We start from the raw sequence: 7,250 nt of genomic DNA on the forward strand, positions 1-7,250 counted from the left end.
ACGACAGAGACCTCGGGCTGCCGAGGGCAGGGAAAGCAATAAACATCCCACCGAGAGGAAATGAATGTTTTCCCCCTCCCCACCCGCCTTTCCTTTGCGCTCCGTGTAAGAGCGGGGAGTGGTTGGAGCGCAGGGGCTGCCCGAGAGGAGGAGGGAGGGAGAGGCGAAGGCAGCGGGGATGGGGATTTCGTACTTACTAAAGAAAGTTATTTTTTTTCAACCTGGTCGCAGCTCCGAAGTTCACCAATGAATTATTGAGTGTGGCAGGCTTAGCATCTGCCTGGGCAAATAACAGCTGTATTTCTCTGGGAAAGCACAGGAGCCCAAAACTTGGGAGTGTGGGAAAGTAGAGTTGCTCCAGTGTATGGAGTGGAGCCAGCACCTTGACACCATCCTCAGGAGGTGGCCCGTGGTCCAGAGTACTTCCCTTTATCTCTGTCCTTCCCCCTCTGTGGGCTCCTGTCTCAGCCTGTGGGGAAGAAGGGACCATCTTGGAGCTGGTGGCAGGAGAAGCAGAGAGAACAGATCAGACGATCTGGACTCATGTGAAGACTCCTCCTCTAGAGCAAAGATCAGGATTAATGAACCAATGGGGATAAAAAAAAAAAAAAAGGTGAGGTAGCTAAACTTGCACTTGTGTAGATGTTGCCAAAAAAACCCCATTTGCAAACAGTTAGAAAACATCTGAATGTGAACATTCCTGTGCAAATGACTGAGGGGCAGAAATGCCATCTCCTCACTCTTACCCACAAACTGTAGCCAGGTTAAAGAAGCCACTGAATGACAACAGACCCTACTGATCCCTACAAACAGTCAGCTCTGTTTGTTCTTTGACTGCAGGTGCAATTCTGACCACTGTGACTGGGAAGCAAAAGGGATCTCGAGGTTGCAGTGTGGTTACACCTCTGGAATGAGAAGAAAGCTCTGAGCTGCTCTCCCAGAGGAGTGGTAGACTCAGGCCAGCATCACTGAGAAGATGGTGTTTGATTCACACTGCGAAGATTCCTCTTGCTCCTGAAGTGCTGAAGACTTAATTACATTTTGAGATGATAGCTTAGATCCAGAAGCACAAGCTGTATGGTACAAACAGGGAAGCTGACTCAAGCAGACACCCAAGACAGCCCAGCCCAACCCCCTTGCAGAGATGATTGCTTTCCCCACGAGATTAAAAAGTGAAGCAACATGAAGGGTTAGTGCGTTTCACAATGAATTCTGATTTATCAAACATGATTAGTGGATTATGAATATGGATGTGGTTTCTAAAACCAAAAGAAAGTTCATGTGGTTCAGCCTTCTTTAAAAGATTAATTTAAACTCAAGAAGCTGTAACAGCCATACAAATAGATTGAGTGTGAAGTCAGGAAATACAGGGAAGGAGTGAGGGAAAAGACTTGGAAAAATCATGTGAGCTCTAGCAGATCAACTGTGTCCAGGGATTTAATGAAGCCTTGTACAATTAAATAGAGTTTTAGACCAGAACGCAGTTGTCTAAAATCTATTTTGGCATTTGTTATTAACCCTTCTGCTTTAATTTACTCCCAGAAAGCAGGAGCTCACATTTGAGGGAGGGAGTTCTGTCTCAGCCATACTATTTGTCTTTTTTTCCCTTTTCCACCCCAGGCACAGACCTCAAGGCCTGGCATCAGTTCCTATGTGCAGGGACCACACTGGAGGTTCTTTATCACAGCAGGCTTCCCAGAGGCCAGCAATCTTCCACCAGCTGCTTAAACTGGCTTTATAGCTGTGATACACCAGAAGAAGTGCATAAAGGAGTAATTAGGGGACAAGAAGAGGCCCAATGTGGTTCTACAGGATGCCTGGAGATGCAAACGTGGTGTTTTCAGAGTGTGGAGTAAAGAATAAAGTTTCTCCCTGCAGGCTGATGATAACAACAAAAGCATCTGGGAGCTGGCTGCCAAGCCACCACGGACAGAAAGGGTCTTGGACTTTGGGGAGGTGACCATAGCTAAGGGCAACATTCCAGGTATTCTGCCTGAAAGGAGAAGGAGTCTTGTCTTCAGCTTTCAGGTCCTCACAAGGCAGCACAAACGCCGCCAGTGACCACTTTTCTGTGCTGTGGACAAGAGTGAAGAGCTCCTCATCTGTGCGAGGACCTCATCCCTCCAAGGAATATCCCATTTACCAGGCCGGGCTCTGGCACAGCAGACAAGGTCTCAGCTGCTCATCACCATGGTATCCGAGTGCCTCATCTATAATAGAAACAAACAACTCACTTCAGAAACGAGTTAAGGTTGCTAAGTGACAACAATGTACTTACTTATCACATCATTTGCAAAGCCCTCACACTTAAAAACAGGGAAATGAATGATTAAGGACTCCTGAAACCCTATACTGCCCACATAATAAATATATGTTTTTAAGTTGAGTACAAAGAAGTGCACTTTTTATTTTGACAAAACAACTTCAAGCTTAACCTGTGGATTGTTTGTTAGGATTTTTTCCCCCTCTTTTATGTGAAATTTTTATTCGATTGAATTGGGTGCACAAACATTTTCTTTTAAGGAATATTCTTAAGTGGCAAATATGATTAGTTAGTTGAAGTATTTCTAAGTGCCATTATTATTGAGTTGATCTGCAATTCCAATAGGGGAATATGTGCTCATTTTTATATTAAAAAAAAGAGAGGATTTCCATAATATTGTTTGTCTTCAAATCAACATTCATTTTGTAGGTGTGTTTCACCTTTTTTAAACAGCCTTTGTTTTCTGTTTAAATTCTAGAAATGATGATAGAAAATTATCTCTCCTGGGTCAGAATTAAGATTGTTGAGGTATCTTATGCCATACATTTCACTGTATTTGACAAAACAATTTAGGTAAAATCCAAGTTCATCTAAAGTCAAGAAGAACTTTGACATTGTGTTGGGATGGGTCGGGATTTCACCCTTTATATGCTTTATATAGGCAATGAAAGATGCATGATGTTCTTAATTATTTATCCCCTGGCTTTTAAGCACTTGGGTTTTGGACCTAATGCAACGGGAACATGCAGTGCTGAGGGAGTAATGCTGTTACTTAATTGGAACTTGTTTGAGGAACAAAACTGCTGTTTGTTTCAGGATTTCCTAGATCACTCAGATGTTTATTTTCTGCTTTTCCATCTCTCATTTTTGTGGGGATAAACTGAGATCCAGGGTCTGCCTTTGCAGTAGACCAGAGCTGTGCAGCTTAGGAAGACAATAATCTGCATCAGTGGGGGAATCTCCCACGTGCTGGGAGCTTGTACCTGAGTGGGCTGGAACAGGAACCAGTTATACTGCAGCTGTGATCAGCCCCTGTTGAGCTGATAATACAGGAATCCCACATCCCTCTCCTTCCTTTGGAATTGCTGAGGAGGACATGGATAAGCCCACGTTCCTGGCCAGTGAAAGTTCTCCGGGCCAGGCCACGCTCCAGATTTCCAAGCAGTCAGGATGTAAAAGAGAGAACACATTTCCAAAAGCCCTCTCCTTCCCTCCTCCCTGCCACTGTAGCACTCACAAGAGGAGTTCTGAAAAGACTCAGCTCTCACTGAGCTGTGCCCTCTTGAAAAATGTGACCACTTGCTTTGAGGTCTAAATGGGAGCTGGGTAATGTGGCTTTGGTTGCTGGAAGAATTAGTCAATGACAAAAGGGCAATCACAGCAGCTCTTCTCCATTAGCTTCATCTTTCCTCCAACAATATCAATTATGGGAGCTCTAGCCCAAGGTTTCAAATAATAGCTGTTTCTCTACAATGTTATTATTTTTGCACATAAAAATGCCTTTTGCATGAAGCACTGTCAAGGTCTAATCTGATCTGTTTATCTGTATTTACAAGGCACTTATCTTCTGCAGCATCTAAGGGCTCCACATGAATTAATAGACAACACTCATTCCAGTACCACACTGAAAAATCTCCTGGACTAAAATCTTCCCTCTTGGATCCCAGGTAAAATGGAAAGCATGATTAAGACCACTGCTGTGCAGGGATCAAGAAAAACACCATGTGACAAAACCTGCTGTCAAAATTCTTGTTGGTGTCAGTGGGTTTGACAGCAGCAGGGGTTTGTCCCCAGCCCAGCACTGCTGTTTAAATCACCTGGATCAAGGTGGGACCTGGCCTGCCCTTGGTATCACCTTCTCAGCATGGGCAGTGTCCCCCCAGGACAAATGGTTCTCGAGATAGGTCAGAGGCTCCCTCCAGATGTGGGTTTGCTATAGCAGAGGAAGGAATTCAGATGGCAAACCTGCCCTTCAGCTGCCCCAAATCTGCTTTAGAGCTTCCTGGTGCCCACATGCAAACCTTCCCCTACATGAGAAAACACACTCCGGAAATACTCCCTGAGGAAACCATGAACTTTTCACTGCACCTCGGACAGGGAGGTGGAAAAGGGAGATGGGGAAGGATCCCTGTGCCTGTGCTCGGGGAGGGCAGCCAGCAGCTGTGGAAGAGGCTCTCCAGGACTGCACACAGTGCACTTCAGGATTCTCTGTGGGTTTGCTCAGCCCTGCTGTGATTCAACAGGCTCAGTATCCAAACAAACAAGGATGTAGCTGAATTCTAACCAAAGCCAGCAACTGCAGATTCCTCCTTCTCCTTCCAAAGGATTTGTCTAGTTTGTATTTTTAGGATTAGGTTTGCCTATGATGAGTAGTTATGAGACAGAATGGAGAGAAACTTGTCTTCTTGTTCAACATCTCCTTATCCTGTTCACTCTCTACCACAGGCAGCATTTTCAGGGGCTCTGTGCCCCTTTCTCCTGAATTCTGCCTCTGGACTGTGTGATATGGTTGGACAAGAGCAAAAGGAAAGTGGAGAGAAAATACCAGCCTTTAACACAGCAGTAGATAGATATGTTTTTAACACTAAACCAGAATAAATTTCCAGCTCTCCCTTTCCTTCATCCTTAATTTCCCTAAATGAGACACTTTCTGTGATGAATTCTCCCCAGGCAAAATAAAACCAGGTTTTCCTCTGATTTTGGCTGCCTGGGTCAGGCCAAAACTGCCTGACAAGGGCCATACATCACAGGGCAGGCAGGAGTAATGGGAGAACTGGGAAGAGGGGGAGCTGGACAGCACAACAGGAAAATTAAATCCTGCATATAGAAAGGAGAAAAGAAATGGATTTTGGTGAGGGGGAGCTAAGGGTGTTTCCACTGCCAAATTCCTCATGAGAAGTGGTGTTTTTCCTGGGAGAGAGGAACCTTAACAAGAGGGGAAAGAAGAAGAGGTTATAATAAAACCCAGGATGAGTGCTCTGTGCTGGAAGTGCAGGTATCCAAGCCCAACTGAATGTGCAGACAGGTTCCTCAGCTGCAAGACAAGACCCTGTTCAGAGCAGCTGTCACTGCAATCTCCTAATTGGAAATAATTGGGATTCTGTCTCAAACCACAAAGCCCTGAATTAGCCAGCACAGCCTCCACCAGGAAACATCTGTTGCCATCTCCAGTGGCAACACCCAGATCTGCTCCCTCCATCTGCCAACTGGCAGGAGATGCCCTTTCCACCCTGGGCATCCCACATCTGAGGGTGCAGAGGGAGCCCAGGGAAAGGCAGGAAGAGGGGAAGAGCAACCCTGGGATGCCAGGGAGAGTCATAGTAGGAGACTGGCCAGGGAATGCAAGGGTTTCAAGGGATGGGAGGAGGATGGAAGCAGAGATGGACAGAGATGCAACCTCACTCCTGAGCAGCTTGACAGAGGGTCTTCCAACATCACATTCCACAAAGGGCCCTGGGAAAGACTGTTGGAATTAGTGCTTTTTGCTGATTATGTTAATGGCTCCTTTGTGCTGTTCATATGCACACATACAATTAAGTTGGAGTTTATTTATTTGCTTTTGGGTTTGCGTGATGAGGAGGAATGGGAAAAACAGTGACAATAGTAAAGAAAGATAAAAAAAGGACTTGAGCACTTGAGCCCAAGTTTTTGTGGTTTTGTGGGGAATCAGGAACAAATGACAATTGAAGATATTTGTAGCAGGAAAGGGTGAGTGCCCACTGAGTCTTGATGGGTGATACCCAGTGAAATGTTTGCCTGTGGAAGGACAGGCTTCCTGAGAGAGCTGGGGGAGCAGATCACCTTGGGATGGTGGATTTGCTTCCCCACATCTCCCTTAGGGCTGAATGTGCCACCTTCACCCCTCAAGGATTACAGCTCCACATCACCAGCAACACCCCAGTTCTCCTCTGTGCCTCTTTGTACCACTCCACTGGCTGACCTGTGATGGAGAGCTGCTGGCCAGGAGGGCTTCCCCTGGTCCCCAAGAGCCACTACCAAGCAGGCAGAGCCAGCTGGAAAAACAGAGGTGGGATAGGAGTCTCTCAGGCAAATGTGAGTTTGCAAAGCCTCCTGTGGCAAAGCCTCCTGTGGCAAATCCTCCAGAAGCAAATCCTTCAAGGAGTCCTGGTCTGTGTTTTGTGAACAAGCAGGGGACGGGTGATGCTTTGAAAAACAGGCTCTTGCATAGACATCACCCTGCAGGGAAGAGTCTGAAAAGAACTCAGATTAAGTGATTACTGCAAAATGTGCTATGCACAGTGCTGTGCTGTACCTTCCCCTCTGCATGCTCCAGGCTTCCTTCCTTCCATCCACCAAAGCACTGAAGTCCTGTGTATGGAAATTGCAGGCAGCGTGTGAAGTAATTTTCGTTGCTGAAAAGAAATACAGAGTTAACAGATGCTTTTAAAGCACATTCATTCTAACCTGGGTGCCTTGGAGCCATTTTTGCTCTAGAGTTGCACTTAGAGGTTTTTCATCCTGGAACCTGGGAGACTAAAGAGACTATGGAGAAGCCTGATGTATCTTGCTAACAAATTGGATCAAATTGTCTGGGTGCTCTGTGCCTGGGGCAGATGCTGCAATGAAGCTGGAAAACACTTGGAAAAACCTGATTCCCCTCTCTGTGATATCTGCATGATGCTGGGCTGTGAGATCATCCTGTGCTGGCATTTCTTTGGCTTAATAGAGTTTAATAACTGGTGAGTTATTCCAGCCTTCCTGGGAAGTTTCACTAGCCCCCATTTTGCTTCCTTCCCCGGATCTTAATTAGCTGAGCAGGTTTGCCTGCCTGTTTTGTACTGTGTGAAGTTCAGCGCTTAACAAACACAAAAATGATTTGTTTTTCAAGCCTCTTGTGGACACCAATGTACTCCTCTCTCAGCTTCAGACAAGAGGAGGGGGGGATGGAGAACCTTTGCTTTCCTTACAGGTATGATACCAGCACCTTATGCCTCTCATGAGATCAAGGCTGCCTTGTGCCGAGCAT

General features: G+C 45.9%; 1 long non-coding RNA gene across 1 annotated transcript; it reads right to left on the bottom strand.

Moving 5' to 3' along the window:
- Positions 1 to 289: 289 nt before the first annotated feature.
- On the bottom strand, positions 290 to 6,636 carry LOC108639987. Its single transcript, XR_001920868.1, has 3 exons — positions 6,537 to 6,636; positions 2,144 to 2,210; positions 290 to 469 (listed from the first exon to the last, which is right to left on the bottom strand). It is a non-coding gene; the product is annotated as an uncharacterized LOC108639987 (long non-coding RNA).
- Between the last annotated feature and the right edge of the window lie 614 nt (positions 6,637 to 7,250).

The sequence above is a fragment of the Manacus vitellinus genome, unplaced genomic scaffold, assembly GCF_001715985.3.
Source record: "Manacus vitellinus isolate BGI_N305 unplaced genomic scaffold, ASM171598v3 scaffold_27_pilon, whole genome shotgun sequence".
NCBI lineage: Eukaryota > Metazoa > Chordata > Aves > Passeriformes > Pipridae > Manacus > Manacus vitellinus.